Below are 16,990 nucleotides of genomic sequence, written 5' to 3' on the forward strand. Positions count from 1 at the left end.
GGGGCGAGTACCGCTGATGCACTTGCAACTCGCCTGAAATTTATACCCTCACGTTTATCATTGAGTGTGGTCTTTTCTGGGAGAGACATGCCTTGTTTGAGGCCTCTCTCTGCAGCTGAGGCTAACCCTTAAGTTGCTGAGAGCTTGAAGCTGTCCACTAAGTCCTCCCAATAGTAGGGGTAAAAAGTGCTTCTTTGAAGGAGGATCTGGGTAGCATATATCTATGTCTACCACATGGGGTGTGTGAGATGCAGTCATTAGAATATATTACCTGAGACGGGAAATCTGTGGGTCCAACTTGTCCTTATTAAGACTTGACTGGGGCCCCTGTTTTCTTTGTTTTGCACACTGTCCCTTGGAACATAATCCTGTTCCCTCCTGTGATGCTGTAAGTGAGAACTGACTCACAACTCACGAGCATCCTCCTCTGCAGGCACAAAGATTTTACAATTTCCACTCTGCTAAGTCAATTAGCAATAAGGGCACTGTTCATCTCTTTCAATTGTTTGGAATATTTTGATATCTCCATCCCACAATTATTCTCCTCTCCAATATTCTTTGTTATCTTGTTCTTTTACAATTCTAACATCCTCTTGGGGCTCTTTTCAAAGATTATTTTGGGGGGGCGGGGAAAGGAATAAGGATAAATCATGGGTGAAGTAAGTTTGATTTAGAGAGAGATGAAACTTGTTTCTATAACGCACCTTCTCTGTGGATTCTTGCCCTGTATCAGTCCAACCGACTCTTTCCCCATCTCCATGTCTACACTTCACAACACTGCAGGAGGCACTGCAAGGTCATGTGGCACTTCTGTCAGAGGACACTGCACTATGGGTCAGAGGGTCCACTGGTTTTCTGCTTTTGTGACGCTGATGCTTTCCTACAAAGGTAGGATCAGCTTTGGTAAATCGGATTAAGATGGGAGGAAGGAAGCTCCATTTTCTAGTGTATAGTCTTATATTTACATAAAATTTGCATTAACTATTTTATTTTGGAAATTATCCTTGGCCATTTTACTTTATTTTATTTCAGGGTTTTCTAAAAAGTCAATGACAGAGAGATGTGATTTTTTTGTTTTGTTTTCATTATGTTTCTTCTGTTTTACCTAATATATTTTGCTGCTCTGTTTATCTCTCCAAATGAAACCATGCCTGTATCATGTTGCATGAACTGTAAAGTTTTCTCTTGATAATTAAAAAATTGAACTAAGAATTTTCCACATCATGTTAAAACACTATTATGTTGTCAATTGTGACAAATCACTATCACAGGTACTTTAAAACTACAGTAGTCTCTCCTTATCCACAGGGGATATGTTCCAAGACCCCCAGTGAATGCCTGAAACTGCAGATAGTACCGAACCCTGTATATACTATGTTTTTCCTTATACATACATACCTGTGATGAAGTTTAATTTATAAATTAGGCACAGTAAGAGATTAACAACAATAACTAATAATAAAATAAAACAATTATGACAATATATTGTACTAAAAGTTATGAATGTGGTCTCTCTCTGTCTCTCAAAATATCTAGCATTTTCATGGACTAGTCATGGTTTACACTTAATGCCCTAGGATCCCGTATGGTTTGCCATTTGTCCTGGCTAAAATATCCCAGTTTGGACAATAAATTCTATGGCCATCTTACACAAATGGCACTTGGAAATGCTTTTAGAGAGAGGGGAAGAGCAAGGATTTGGGGAGAAAACACATATTTGTTTAATGTGTAAATGAATGAGACCAATAAAATGGTGGGATGAGGGGAGAGGGAGGATGAAGAGAGGGTCTTAAGTTCTTGGGAGTGACTCAGGTTCCTTAACATGTAAGATAAAGAAGCATTAGCTAGCTGGCTTTAAGTGTTTCATTAATCTCTTTCTGGACAGACTCAGATCTCTCTGGAAAGAATTCATCTAAAGCCTAGATTTATCCTGTTTCTGAAGGAATTCTAATCCAAGAAGGTTGAATGGATTGCTTAGTTTCCCTGTGTGAAAACAGTGACAATTCCCTAGTTTGAGATCTTTACTTGCTAAACTGATCTCTTTATTACTAAGTTTAAACATTTCCCCCAAGTTTAAAATTAATTCCTCTTTAGTATATTATTTGCATTTTAGAGACCTATTTACCAGCTGGCATATAGCTTTTCTTCCTCCACCTTTTTCCCTTCCTTCCTTCCTCCTCCCTCCCTCTCTCTCTCTTTCTTTCTTCCTTTTCTTTTCTTTTTTCTTTCTTTCTTTCTTTCTTTCTTTCCTTTCGTTCTTTCTTGCTTTCTTACTTTCTTGCTTTCCTTCATTCCTTCCTTCCTTCCTAAATTAGAGATTTCCATGAGCTATATTCCATGATTTCCTTTCACTCAATTTTAATAGATTAAAAGAAGGTACCAAAGACAGAGAGAGAGAGTGAGAGAGAGAGAGAGAGAGAGAGAGGCTTCAGTGATTTTATAATCTTGCTTCAGGATGGCTTCTATAGGAATTACCCAGCCTTGACAGGAAAAAAAATAGAATGAAAGGCCACAAATGTAGGTAATGCCCACTCAAGAGGCTGCCAACCGCATACTCTTTCTACACTACTGGGGTTTAATAATTGCTGTCACATTACCTTGGAAATAGGCCACATGAATAAATATTTTTCCTGCCACTTGATGCAGAAGATGGCCTGGGCAGGTCATGAAATCCTAGAGCTTGCCAGTGAAAATGTTTGGCATGCTCTGGCAGAACCCAGAAGATGTGTCATCTCTTGTGGACTGTCCTTCTGACCCATGACCCATGTCATGTCATTCTTGAGACAGAATGAGTCTAATGTTAGGAGGAGTTTTGGCGAATTCCAGTGGACAGGTTCTATTTTTCATGTACAGTCTTTATATATGGTCACATGTTTCTTACCTCCTGAGTTTTAGGAATGTAATGCTGAAGTCAGTGTTGGCCCAGCTTCATTTAAATGATATGAGGTAAGAGAAAGGCCTTAAGGCTTCAGTTACAGGAACCCAACCCAGTGGAAAAAAATAGTTTCCATTGCACTGAGGGGAATAATTCAAGTCATTTAAGCAATTCAACTTCTAGGTTCTTCAGGCTAATCCCAGTCACAAGATAGAAGGAGCCTTCTAGGCAGACTAGAAGAATGATGCAAAGAAGGAAAAACAAAATAAAACTACTAATCAAAGTATTTGCCAATATCTGTGAAACTGTAAACATGTATCTGAAGGCAGAATGTTTTTAGTCAATGATGACTGACAATCCCACATCAATGTTCCTTCAGACTGTGGCATCACATGCACATTGAGAATCCACCAAATAAAAGATTTGATCACTGAGAGTTTAGAATAAAAATGCTATAAGAATCTGGAGTACAAGACTATTGGAAAACCATGAACAAACTCTATAAATGGATTGGTGTGCTAGAAAACAACTACTGGGAGAATAATTGACATATGAATCTTTTAAAAACCTGGAAATTCTAGAAGATAATTATTTTGGTTGTATAGATAACCTTGGACATTTAGAAAAATTCCTCAATTTATTGCAGAAACATGGTAAAATGCTTTATAGGATCAAGGTAATTATAAGCGTGAAATAAAGTAATCTGATATATAAAATGGTGGTTGAAAAGATTTTGAGGGGTGGGTTAGAGAAGTGTGTGTGTGGTAGAGGTGGAGTGGGGGTGATCTCAGCCTATTCTAAACTAGGATTCAGACTACTTTGAATAGGTTTGATGAACTGCTGTCACCAAGAAGGCATTTGGCTGGAGGAAAAGATTTCATGTGTGATTAGTAGATAGAGCAGTTCCAACAAGGTGGTGGTGGGGTGAAGACAGCTTAGTATCTGTCTGTATTGGATACCCTGGTTGGTCTTTGGGTCATCTGAGTTATGGAAAGCAGAGCTCCAGGTAAAGGTTGTCAAGTCAGTGTTTATGAGGAGATGGTGTGATGCTCAGATGACCAAGTTTAACCCAGAGCTGAGTAAGAGTTTTGCAGTAAATACTGTGTGAATGAGGCATGCTCAGGATATCTGAGAGCTTCTTGGACTCCTGAAGGGTCTGTTTATTTTGTGGCAGTGGGACCAGTTCTTCTCAGGCAGTATGATCAATGATAACAGGCTAGAGAAGAGCACATCTGAATATATGCGAGGCATTCTCTGAGAATTCAAGGAAATCTTTCTGAGTTGGGGGCAGGCGTCTTACTGGGGGTGGACATGTTACATGAAATACATGTCTTATGCAAGAAGGGCTAGAGCCAATGAAATGTAAGTCATTATGTAAATTTGATCCCACTTAAAAACACAAGCTGCTAACTGGACTATTCAAGTTAAAGATCTATAACAAATAATGCAATGCCCCGCCTTCTGTTCCCTCCCACAATCTCTTAAGCAAAGGGAATAAGCTATGCTTTGTATTTCTTTGTATTGACACCATCTCTTGGAATTTTAGCCTCTGTGGTATGTTGTTTGTTTAAGCTACAAGATGTTATGAACAAAGTAATCAGAGAAAAAAAAGACCCACATGGGCTGTTAACCACATTGGCTTTTTGGCCCAACACACTTTCCATTTAGATAGGCTCTGAATCTTAGTTTATTTGTTGGCAAATGTTTAGAATTAACAAAACTATTTGTTGTAGTCGTTCCAAGGAAGAAAATGATGAAATCCTTGTTTTCCATATAAAATGAGCCAACATCTTTCAGGCCGAGCTATCCTGAGGATATACATTCTTTTATAAAGTCTGGTTAACATTTCTGGAAGAATCTGTCTGTTATTTGTTTCCTGTCAAACAAGTTAGTACAATTTTGCTGACAACAGCCCACCAGTGACAGACTGGAATCAGAACAATAAGCAGCTTCCCAAAGAGAGTTTTGGAAACATCTTATGACCCTTAAAGACTTGTGATAAATTTTATCTTACAAAAAGAAAATGAAAGATTGTTGGGTTTTATTGCTAAAGTAAAGCAAGAAAGATCTAATTGTCTGAGGCACATAGATTAAATAGTTTTCTAAATGAGAACCTAGTCTATTCTCTCAGACAAAAGCATGATGTTTCTTCTTTTTACTTCTTTTATGAAGAGTCTAAGAATCCCTAGAAAACCAAGTATTTTGTTCCCTCCACGAAGCTCATCAGTACAAAGCACTGATTTTAGTTACAGAAGAGTACTTTTTAAATAAATACAGATATCTATTAATAGGGGAATAGTTTTATTACTTGTTTATATCTATGTAATGGAATACTATGTGGCCTTTAAAGAGAATGAAGAAGATTCATATGTACTGATGTGGAATTTATTCCAAGACACTCTTTGTTTAAACAAGGAGCACATTAATGCCTATATCTTGCTACCATTCGCAGTTAAAAAAAGGGGAGGTGTCATAATGTGTGCATATCTCTAGTGGCCTCTGGAAAGGAATCCAGGGTATGGGGAAGGCAGAGTAGGAGGAATAATGTTTTTATTATTTATTATGCAATCCATTGTACTGTTTAAATATTTAAGCACATGACGATATTTCTCATTAAAATTAAACAAATAAATCATTGAAAATGTAACCCACATGTGCAGCTTTGACCTTCCTCTGCTCCGAACACATGCCTATAAGCCCTGTCCTGTCCTCATACTTGGACTATTCAAGGGACCTTGAGGATCATCTGGTCAAACTGCCCCACTTCATGGCTGAGGTGCAGAACAGAGTGGAAGATAATTGCCCAGGGTTAAACTATTTGTTAATACCAAAGTCCAGACTAGAGCCCTAGGCTTCTTAATTCTAGGGGATTGCTCCTCTCATCCTGTGTTCCTTTAGGAGGGAGAATAAACAGCTTTAGCCTTAAGGATGACCTTCCCCTCCGTTCCTTCTCCCTGGTGCTTCTCGCGAAGTTTCAAGCCTTTGCCTCTTGTGTCCCAGGACATACTGCTTAGCTTTTAGGCGTCAATTAACTAGAATAACAAAACCATAAAACTCAGGCCTTCTTAACTGGAGGTCTGCCTGTAGGTTTCAGAAGATCCTGTGTCTAAGTAAGAGCTAAGAACTCTGGGGAGAGAGCTCAGTTTTCTCTATGAGCTTCATTGCCAAGTAAGATGAAGTACACTTTTAAACCTGAAAGAGACCTCAGCAGTCATCAAGTCTAATCCTACTCAGATACATACATGTCCTCAACAGCAACCTGCTTTTCTGCTAGAATACATCCACGTGCTGTGGAGTCATCGCCAACAGCAGTAAAATTCACTTGGGTAGTTAGCTCTATTTTATTTATTTATTTGGCCATGCTGCAAGGCTTGCGGGATCTTAGTTCCCTGACTTAGAACCTGTGCCCCCTGCAGTGGAAGCACAGAGTCCTACCCACTGGACCCCCAGGGAATCCCAGTTCGCTCTGTTTTAAAGTGTTGGAGTGAATTTCGTTCTTGCTCTTGGCGACAGCCCATTTCTATTATGTGTTGTCCTTTCTTTGACACCCAGACTGATAGAATAGCCACCGTCAGGAACATGCTGTCATAAAAGGGACAAAAGAGAGCTCAGAGGATATCACAGCAAGCAATTAATGTTCAGCCAGAAAGTGGCATGCATGGTCTGTACTTTCAGGCCAGAGTGGTTACATGCCCTCAGCCAACCAATGGGAGCCAGAAAGAGCTGTTATAACATGTGCCTGGAAGGCAGAATGCTGGAAATATTCAATGAGCAGTATTCACTGCTACCATCTTTCTCCCTGAATAAATAGCCAGAAGTCCTGTCAGAGTTTTAGCAATTTCTTAAATGCCAAGAAAAATTAATTCACTTAAAAAAAAAATGAACGCACTTAGAAAATGGAGATGATTGAAAAACTCTCATGGCAGTAGGACATACTATTGTGGTTGGCAGTTTCAGGGTGCCTATTCCCCCCTCTCCACTTCTCTGGGCACTGTGCTCCGCACTCACCCCTTGCTGAAGAGATGAGTCTCTCTGGTCATGTTTGTACATGTCATCATGTTTCCCCATGACAGACTGAACTAGGGATTGACACCTATCCCAGTGGATGCCAATCTGCTGGCTAGCCTGTAACCAAACATATTTTCTGAGTCACAGAGTCTATAATCAAATGGGTGCGGGGCCTATGAATTAAATGGTTCTATAGACTTGGGCCTAGGGCAGGCATTTTCAGCCATGATCGTAATCCTAAATTAATCAATCAGAGATTGGGCAGAGTAGCCAATGATCAGGGAAGATGAATGGGATACAGGATTATATGTGGTTCTGGAGAAAGAGAGAGAGAGAGAAAGAGCTAGAGTGCAAGAGAAACTTCTTGCATCTTCAGTGGTTCCTAGATCCCAGCTCTTATTCCCATGAATAAGCTCTTGTTCTGTGAGGTAGCTTTATAGCCTCTTAATAAATCCTTGTTTGAGCCTTGATTATCCATATGAATGGGGAATCCTAGTTACTCTGTCTCTACCTAGATTGTCACCCCTGGTCTATGCCAGATCTATGTAGAAATTTTGGAACTCATGCTGGGGTGTACAGTTGGGGACTAATAGAAAAGAATCTCACTGTAAACCTTTATTAACTTAATTTTCTTATTTTCTGTATTCTTGATGCTCTGGCATCTGGGACCTCACTGACTTTGAAGAGATTACCGCTCCCAGGTTACCTAGTTCCTAGAGCTAGCAAACACCTTGCCTGGGAGTACACCTTTTGTACGCAAACAACCAATCCAGAGGCCTCCCCCCACCCCACCCCAACCCCTCCTTTGTTAGACTCTCACACTCCAGGCCAATGTTCCCCTGACCTCATCACCCCGGGGTAAGGCACCAGACAACCTGGGACAGCCGCCACACCCCAGAGCCCGCTGGAATTATTCAAAGCAGGCAATCTTCAACCTGCTTATCCTGGCTTCCCCTGCTTTGTCCATTCCTTCCCACAAAAACCACAACAAAGATTCTTGCACCTGCTTTCCTCTCATGGGCTTGGATCCCAGATCGACCCTGGTGCTTCCCCGTGTGGCCCCCCCTGAATTGTGTGCTACATCTCCTGTTTCTAGGGATCTGTGAGTATAAAACTTCATCCTTCACAACAGTCATTTCTGTGTCTGCTTGTCTTACCATACATGATGAAAATAAATCCCAGGCACATATTAAAATAAAACCTCTCTCTGTTTTCTTCTGGGCCTCCACCTTAGGTTACCTATTGATTTATCTGTCTGAAGAGTTAGGACCCTCTGTTCTGGTAGGCGGTCGTCTTAGATATTCACATGGTAAGCTGTTTAGGTACACAGAAAAAACAGAGTAAAGGAAGTACTTTTTCCCCCTTAAATTTATATTATCGTTACAATGAATCATCCTTCTGTCTAAGCATATTTTTATGTAGAAAATCAGTTCTAATTGTCACAGGCATGCTCTCTCTTGGACAGAACTTAGAAACACACGGATACATTCTTCCTCTTTTATTCCAAACACTGTGAAAACTACCATTCTTTTATTATGAGAGCAAAACAATGACCTCAGTTCTGTCAGAATTAAATTACTGATATTAAAATCCTCTTGTTAGGGTTTTAAGTGGAGTCTGGGACACTCCTAGACAGTGTTTGGCTAGGGGACACGAAAATGCTTGAATAATGATTTTGATATATCTCTCTAGGGGAGACTCAAGGTACAATTATCCTCTCTCTATAAACTCATGGCTTTGCTTCTGTTTGTAATAACCTGATGTTCAATCACTATAGAGTTTATCGAGAATATTTACCTCCCTTTAGTCCCAGAACCTCAAGACAGGGGAGAGTTTAGGACAGCAGTATTTTCTTTATTTCCCCACTTAGTGCCGGTGTAAAATAGAAAAGTGTATCCCAGCAGTCTTGGGTTCCCACACACTGAATTAGCTCTTTCTCGCTCAGGAAGAATGGGCTATTCAAGCTTGATATGCCAGATAAGGAAACCCCATGATTGCCCTCAGGTGTATTTGCCAGGGTTTAGTCATAAAAACAGAACTACTTTAAATATTTCAAGTAGAAAAGAATTCAATAGTGGGACTTACGAGCTTACAGGGAAGTGCAGGAAGCTAATACTGAAGCTACAGCCACCTCACAGTCCCCACACTGAAGGGTGAGAGACGCATGTGCAGTCTGAGGTAGCTTCAGCAAGCCACCGCTACTAGTCTACCGCAGCATTTCTGCAGCAAGAATACACCTATTGAGTGTCACCATTGCCTCTCATTTGTTAGCTGTACGAAACTCTGATGGGAAGGCACCGTGCGAAATGTAGCTCCCAAGCTTCCAGCCCTATGACAGCAGAGGAGAGTATAAAAGGCGCAGAAGTGATGCTGAGTGCTAAAACAGTCTGTCCCACCATTTTATCAGGACACACTTCCTGTAACCAAACATAATAAACAATTTCAAATGCAATCACAAAGGCCTGCCCTGTTTCAAGGGTAGGGAATATAGACTCCATCTCTGAGTTTTACGAATATGAAAGAACTTGTGAATATGCTTTCAAATGATCATGATACTATATCTATCTTTAAAAATTTAAAATAGGCTTTGTTGTAGACTTAGGTACAGGCAATTTTCACAAAAGGTTCCATGTCCATCTGAGCAAAGAGCATGTTCTCTTTTACTGTGGCACAGTTTAATATGGATTTTTCTATATGTTCTACTTTATTGTGTGATTTAGAACTGTGATAACTTTTCTAATTTTTCCCACTTGATTTTACTAGATTTAAGAGGGGTATGTTAGTTTATTTGTTTGTGTCTCTTCCTTTATTCATCTCCTCCTGTTTCTGCTCTATAAAGTAGCTGCCAGGCTATTTTATGTATAGATATTAATAACATTTTTCATTATGCATTTTCGTCCTTAGCATTATAAAGCATACTTTTCTTGGTCTCATTTTATATTTTGAGGGCTAAATTATGCCTTGTTTGAAATCAAGATTGTGATTCCTTTTATTTATTTATTTACATTTTTGTTTGCCATCATCTGATCTGTATCGTCATGTTTCTGAATCTCCTTTTTTTTGGATGTTTCCATAAACACTGATTAGAGTTGTACTTTGTTTTGGTAGACAATCTGAAATTTTTCATAGGTATGATATCCTATTTACATTTAATTAAACTACCAGTATCTTTGCCCCAGTTCAATCATGTTATTTTATGCTATATTTATTCTGTGCATATGTTTCTGTATATAGAAGTATATGTATGGACACACATACCTGCAGTAGGTATAATTGTTGGGATGTTTGGGGTTTTTTTTGGCATTTCTTTTGGTATTTAGGAAGATTTTTAAAAGACTTAAAAAAATTTTTTTTACAGCAGTTATAAGTTCATAAAAAAATTGAGAAGATAGAGATTTCTCATATACTTCTTGCTGCTATACATGCACAGACTCCCCCACTATCATTATACATCCCCCACCAGAATGGTACATTTGTTACTATTGATAGACCTACACTGGCACATTATTATTACCCAAAGTCCATAGATTACTTTATGGTTCACCCTTGGTGTTGTACATTCTATGGGTCTGGACAAATGTATAATGATGTGTATCCACTATCACAGTATCATGCAGAATATTTTCACTGCTCTGAAAATCTTCTGTGCTCTACCTATTCATCCTTCTCCTCCCCCCTCCTCCAACCACTGATCCTTTTACTGAATCCATAGTTCTGCCTTTTCAAGAATGTCATATAGTTGGACTCATATAGTATGTTGCTTTTTCAGATTGACTTCTTTCACTTGGTAAAATGCATTTAAGTTTCCTCTATGTCTCTTCATGGCTTGATAGCTCTGTTTTTTTTTTTTTTTAATAGTCCATTGTCTGGATGTACAACAGTTTATTTATCCATTCACCTATTGAAAGATATCTTGGTTCCTTCCAAGTTTTGGCAGTTCTGAATAAAGCTGTTATAAACATCTTTGTGCAGGATTTTGTGTGGAAATACAGTAAGTTTTTAACTCCTTTGGGTAAATACCATGGAGTGAGATTACTGTTTGGTATGGTAAGAATATGTTTAGTTTTGTAAGAAACCACCAAATTGTCTTTCAAAGTAGTTGTAGCATTTTATGTTCCCATCAGCAATGAATAAGAGTTCCTGTTGCTCCACTTCCTGGCCAGCATTGGTGTTGTCCAAAACCATTGTTGTCCAAAGCCACTCTACTACAGAAATATAGACAAATGGAACAGGATAGAAAGCCCGGAGATCAACCCACACACCTATGGTCACCTAATCTATGACAAAGGAGGCCAGAATATACAATGGAGCAAAGATAGCCTCTTCAGTAAGTGATGCTGGGAAAACTGGACAGCTACATGTAAGAGAATGAAATTAGAACACTCCCTAACACCATACACAAAAAAAAACTCAAAATGGGTTAAAGACCTAAATGTAACTCCAGACACTATAAAACTCTTAGAGGAAAACATAGGCAGAACACTCTTTGACATAAATCTCAGCAAGATATTTTTTGACCCACCTCCTAGAGTAATGAGAATAAAAACAAAAACAAACAAATGGGACTTAGTGAAACTTAAAAGCTTTTGCACAGCAAAGGAAAACATAAACAAGATGAAAAGACAACCCTCAGAACGGGAGAAAATATTTGCAAACAAAGCAATTGACAAACGATTAATCTCCAAAATATACAGACAGCTCATGCAGCCCAATATCAAAAAAACAAAAAACCCAATCAAAGAATGGGCAGAAGACCTAAATAGGCATTTCTCCAAAGAAGACATACAGATGGCCAAGAGGCACATGAAAAGCTGCTCAACATCACTATTATTGGAGAAATGCAAATCAAAACTACGATGAGGTATCACCTCACACTGGTCAGAATGGCCATCATCAAAAAATCTACAAACAATAAATGTTGGAGAGGGTGTGGAGAAAAGGGAACCCTCTTGCACTGTTGGTGGGAATGTAAATTGATACAGCCATTGTGGAGGACAATATGGAGATTCCTTAAAAACATAAAAATAGAACTACCATATGACCCAGCAATCCCACTACTGTGCATATACCCAGAGAAAACCATAATTCAAAAAGACACATGCACCCCACTGTTCATTGCAGCACTATTTACAATAGTCAGGACATGGAAGCAACCTAAATGTCCATCAACAGAGGAATGGATAAAGAAGATGTGGCACACATATACAATGTATTATTACTCAGCCATAAAAAGAATGAAGTTAGGTCATTTGTAGAGACGTGGATGGACTTGGAGACTATCATACAGAGTGAAGTAAGTCAGAAAGAGAAAAACAAATATCGTATATTAATGCATATATGTGGAATCGGAAAAAATTGGTATAGACGATTTTATTTACAAAACAGAAATAGAGAGACAGATGTATAGAACAAATGTATGGATACCAAGGGGGAAGGGGTGGGTGGATGAATTGGGAAACTGGGACTGACATATATATATATATATATATATATATATATATATATATATATATATATACTATTGATACTATGCATAAAATAGATAACTAATGAGAACTTACTGTATAGCACAGGGAACTCTACTCAGTGCTCTGTGGTGACCTAAATGAGAAGGATATCCAAAAAAGGGGATATATGTATACATATAACTGATTCACTTTGCGGTACAGTATAAACTAACACAATATTGTAAAGCAACTATACTCCAATAAAAATTTTTAAAAGAATTTTAATGGGCAAAAGTAACATGTTATTAGAAATTAGGATAGTGATTACCTTTTGGTAGGAAAAAAAGGTAGTAATGGGGGAGAAGGAAGGCTTCTGGGGGTGTTGGTAGTATTTTATTTCTTGATCTGGGTGCTAGTTACATGGATATGTTTACTTTGTGATCACTCACCTAGTTATATATTTGTATTTTTCCTATATAAATATATATGTATATAAAAAATACTGTACTTTGGTTTAAAAGTTTATTTTTAAAAAGTGAGGGGAAAAAAGAAATGCTACACAATAGCACAATACCTGACAATGCCAAGAAAATTTGACCTGTCAGTTACCCAGAGTATTTTCCAACAGTTACCCAGAACATGTATTGCCAATTCAATGAATGCTGGTCTATGTTGTGGAAAAAAAAAAACAAACAACAAAAAAAGCCACTCTAATAGGTGTGTAGTGATATCTCATTGTTATTTTAATTTGCATTTCCCTTATTACATATGGCATGGAACATCTTTTCATATGCTTATTTGTCATCTGTGTATCTCCTTTGGTGATGTGTCTCTTAAGCTCTTTGGGCCATTATTTAATCAGGTTGTTTGTTTTCTTATTGCTGAGCTTTAAGAGTTTTGTATATTTTGTATAATGGTTCTTTATCAGCTATGTCTTTTGCCAACTATTTTCTCCCAATCTGTGATTGTCTTCTCATTCTCTGACATTGTCTTTAAAGAACAGAAGTTTGAAATTTTAATAAGTCCATCTTATCCATTGTTTCTTTCATAGATTGTGCTTGGTGTTATATTTAAAAAGTCAACACCATACCAAGGTCATCTATATTTTCTTCTATGTTATCTTCTAGGAGTTTTATAATTTTGCATTTTACATTTTGGTCTGTGATTCATTTTGAGTTAATTTTTGTGAAGGGTGTAATATCTGTGTCTAGATTCTTTTTTTTTTTTTTTTTTTGCATGTGGATGTCTAGTTGTTCAGCACCATTTGCTTCTTTATCAAAAATTAGTTGACTATATTTGTGTGGGTCTATTTCTAGGCTTATATTGATCTATTTGTCTATTCTTTCATTAATATCACACTGTTTTTGATTTTTGCAACTTTATAGTAAGTCTTGCAGTTGGGTAATGTTAGTCCTTCAACCTTGTTCTTCTTCAATATTGTGTAGGCTATCCTGGATCTTTTGCCTCTTCTATAAACTTTAGAATCTGTTTATTGATACCTACAAACTTGCTGGGAGTTTGATTGGGATTGCATTGAATCTACAGATCAAATTGGAAGAAAAACATCTTGACAATATTGAGTCTTCCTATCCATAAACATGAAATATCTTTCCATTTATTTAGTTCTTTGATTTTGTTAATCAGTTTTGTAGTTTTCCTCATATAGATTTTGTACATATTTTGTTGGACCTATACCTAAGTATTTAATATTTTGGGTGCTAATGAAAATGATACCATACTTTCAATGTTAAATTCCGCTCATTCATTGCTAGTATATAGGGAAGCAATTGACTTATGTGTATTAACCTTGTATCCTGCAACCTTGCTATAATTGCTTATTAGTTCCAAGATTTTTTTTTTTTTTTGGTCAATTCTTTTGGATTTTCTACATAGACGAGCATGTCATCTGTGAACAAAGAGTTTTATTTCTTCCTTCCAAATCTGTATACATATATTTTCCTTTTCTTATCTCATTGCTTTGGATAGAACTTTCAGCAACATGTTGAAAAGTAGTGGTGAGAGCCACATCCTTGTTTTGTACCTGATCTTATGGGAAAGCTTTCAATTTCTCACCTTTAAGTGTGATATTAGCTGTAGTTTTTTTTGTGGCTATGTTTTATCAAGTTGAGGAAATTCCTCTATATTCTAGTTTACTGAGAGTTTTTATCATGAATGGGTGCTCGATTTTGTCAAATGTTTTTCTGTATTTATTGATATGATCATGCTATTTTTATTTTTTAGTCTGTTATTGTGATGGATTACATTATTTGATTTTTGAATGATGAACCAACTTTGCATACCTGGAAGAAGTCTTACTTGATTGTGGTATATAATTTTTTTATACATTGTTGAATTCATTTGCCTAAAATTTGTTGATGATTTTTGCAACTATGTTCATGAGAGCTATTAGTCTGTAGTTTTCTTTCCTTGTAATTTTTTGTCTGTTTTGTCATTTGGATAATGCTAGCTTGTAGCATGAGTTAGGAAGTATTCCTTCTGCTTCTATCCTCTAAAAGAGATTTTAGAGAACTGGTATAATTTGTTCCTTAAATATTTGATAGAATTCACCAGTGAACCCATCTGGTACTGATGCTTTCTCTACTGGAAGATTATTAACAATAGGTATTTTAATTTCTTTGAAATATATAGGCCTATTTTGATTGCTTATTTCTTTTTGTATGAGTTTTAGCAGATTAGGTCTTTCAAGGATTTGGTTTAATTCATCTAGGTTATCAAATTTGTGGTCATAGAGTTGTTGGTACTATTCTTTTATTATCTTTTTAATGTTCATGGGGTCCAAAGTGATGGCCCTCTTTCATTTCTGATGCTAATAATTTGTGTTCTCTCTTTTTTCCTTAGTTAGCCTACCTAGAGATGTATTGATGTTATTTATCTTAAAGAAGCAGATTTTTGTTTTGTTGATTTTTCTACTGATTTCCTACTTCCAACTTAATTGATTTCTGCTCTAATTCTTATTATTTATTTTGTTCTGCATACTTTGGATTTAATTTACTCTTCTCTTTCTAGTTTTCTCGGGTGGAAACTTAGATTATTGATTTTACATCTTTCTTCTTTTCTAATAAGTACATTCAATGCTATAAATTTCCCTGTATGTAATGATTTTGCTGCATCCCACAAATTTCAAAAGTTGTGTTTTCATTTTAATTTAGTTCAAGATATTTTAAAATTTCTCTTGAGAATGGAGAAGCTATATAACAAGACCAAGAACTAGGATTTGGAACTGTAATACACATCCTGTAGCATTTTAAGAATTCTGTGCTTTGGTTACAGTTACCATGCTTACAATGCCATACAAACCTTCTCCAGCAGCTAATCTTTTCCATTTTTACATGACTTTCAGATTGTGTCAGTTTCTAAACTTGTCCTCAAATTTTAAAGATACTCCTTAAGTCCTTTCTGTAGCATCTATACTACATATTGATTACCAACTTTCTGATGATTGGAATTAAAAACTACATATCATACTAAACTAAAAGTTCATTGAGGGGCTTCTGCTATAATGTTAAAAACTGGAAAAATCATCACTTCCAATATAACAATAAGAAAAACCTAAAAAATTCATAAAATTGCCAGCACTTTGACAAAGTTATACCTTTTCTTCAACCAACCAGAGAATTGAGTTTCATAAGGTAACCAACAACTTGAAAACTAAGAGAATATAGGTGGCTCTATTAAAACATGGGAAAGTGAGTTTACCTGGGATAGAGCATGGGAGGAAAATGGGACTACCAAACAAGTGGGTAAGAAGAAATGACCTAAATTTTTAATGAATTACTAAAGGCTAACTGTGGGCTAGTGTAAGAGTATAGAACAGGGGTTGGAAAACTTATTCCTGATAGTTCAAATAGTAAATATTTTAAGCTTTGTAGGCCATAAGGTAACTCTTGCAACTACTGAACTCTGTGTTTATAGTGCAAAAGCAACCATAGACATTATGCAAATGATTGGGTGTGGCTGCAATCCACTGAAACTTTATTTACAAAAACAGATGAGTAGCCCACAAACCATAGTTTTCTGTGCCCTAATGTAGAATACCTGAAAATGACAGACACAAAGGCAGTTTGTATCCACTTCCAGACTCTTTTCCATGGACCTCTCTGGGTTCTCATGAGATAGACTGAGAGCAGGGCAGTAGACCAGAAAGAGGCCCCTGGCAATGCAGGACTGAGGTAGGGGAACAGTAGTGGGGGATCCCTGGATCCTTTTTTCTATCTTTTCTATGGTACAAAAACTTTAAGCCTCTGGGGAACTGGCAGCAAATACTGTCTTTCTCAGACATAATTGAAGACCCATTGGAAGAGAAGGGAAGGGAACAGAAAAAAAACCCTTCAACTCCTGAGGGAAGGAAAGGAATTTCCCGTGGCCCAGACTATTAGAGGTCAACTACAACTGGCCAAGGGGTAGAATCACTGAAAAATCTCTTTCTGTGAGACACAAGAGAGAGGTCTTGCCAAAGACTGAAGATAAAGAAAGAAATAGAGAATATTCCCACCCTCCACCACCAGGCTTGCTAGCACTGAATAACAAGTAACAGCAGTCTATCACTGGGGGCGGGGCAAGAAGATAAAGAGAGACCTCCTTTGAGGTTACATTCACAGAAGAAGATTAAACTTGAGACTGAAAATGGAACATTGAAAAA

The sequence above is a fragment of the Balaenoptera acutorostrata genome, chromosome 4, assembly GCF_949987535.1.
Source record: "Balaenoptera acutorostrata chromosome 4, mBalAcu1.1, whole genome shotgun sequence".
Lineage (NCBI taxonomy): Eukaryota > Metazoa > Chordata > Mammalia > Artiodactyla > Balaenopteridae > Balaenoptera > Balaenoptera acutorostrata.